Genomic DNA, 1,188 nt, shown 5'->3' on the forward strand with positions numbered 1-1,188 from the left:
CACACACGCACCGAGTCGATATGATAGGCACGGCTACAGTGTTATGCTATAATACAAAGGTATACACTGGTCCTTTTTTATCCGTTCAGCGGAAGTTTCCTGCGCTTTTGTTCCCGTATTGACAAACCATATCCGGTGCTTCTTAATAATAAATTGGTTGCTTTTAAGAGCAAGGGGGCTGTCCCGAAAAATGCTATTTCGAGAATAATCAAAGGTAAAGTTTTTGGATCCTTATTCAGTTTCATAAAGAGACAAGGAAAGTTTTCTCTATAACCAAACAAATATACTCACCAATGAAACCAAATTTCTACTATAGGTAGGGTACTGACCATTTTTGATGTAGGTCAAGATTTCTGGAAACCCCTGATATCTGGGTTAGCCCGCTTGTCCTTAAAAGCGACCAATTATTCTGTGGCCACGGTAAAATAAAATGACTGCTGAACACGCTGTACTGAATGAGAGATTAATTACCAGTCAGCATTGTTTTCCCACTATGATTCGACGCACGAATGGTAACCTGCATTTGAGAATTATTAAAATTTTGGATCTGTGTTATCTAGCTATTTTAAAATTACAAAGTTCTATCTGACATTTTTGGCCGTTTTGAGTTACTAAGATCATGTGGTCAGAAACCAAATGTTGCATCTCCTCTATCAAAATCATAAGATTATTCGGAGTCGTTATTAAGATGTTCAAAGAATTGCATTCGAAAAAGCTCGGCATACTGTGAAACTCAAAATAATTTACGTCAAATTTCTCAAAATTAGGTACGGTGCAGAAAGAACTTTGTAATTCTGAGATAGCGATTTATATAAAGTATGGCGTTGTTCTGAAGGGTTTAATATTATGAGACCGCGATTTATATTAAGTCTGGTGTTGTTTTGAAGGGTTTAATATTATGAGAGAGCGATTTATATTAAGTATGGTGTTGTTTTGAAGGGTTTAATATTATGAGACAGCGATTTATATTAAGTATGGTGTTGTTTTGAAGGGTTTAATATTATGAGAGAGCGATTTATATTAAGTCTGGTGTTGTTTTGAAGGGTTAATATTATGTCATCAGTAGTTGTTTTTCAGATGCAACTTTCCATTTAGAAAGTTATGGAGGAACAAGGATTGAGAACACAGACGGACGTACGTTGCTATAGCTTGACCGATGTAGAGCAGCTAGACGCACGCGCGAACACA

Source organism: Aplysia californica, unplaced genomic scaffold (assembly GCF_000002075.1).
Source record: "Aplysia californica isolate F4 #8 unplaced genomic scaffold, AplCal3.0 scaffold00251, whole genome shotgun sequence".
Classification (NCBI taxonomy): Eukaryota; Metazoa; Mollusca; class Gastropoda; order Aplysiida; family Aplysiidae; genus Aplysia; species Aplysia californica.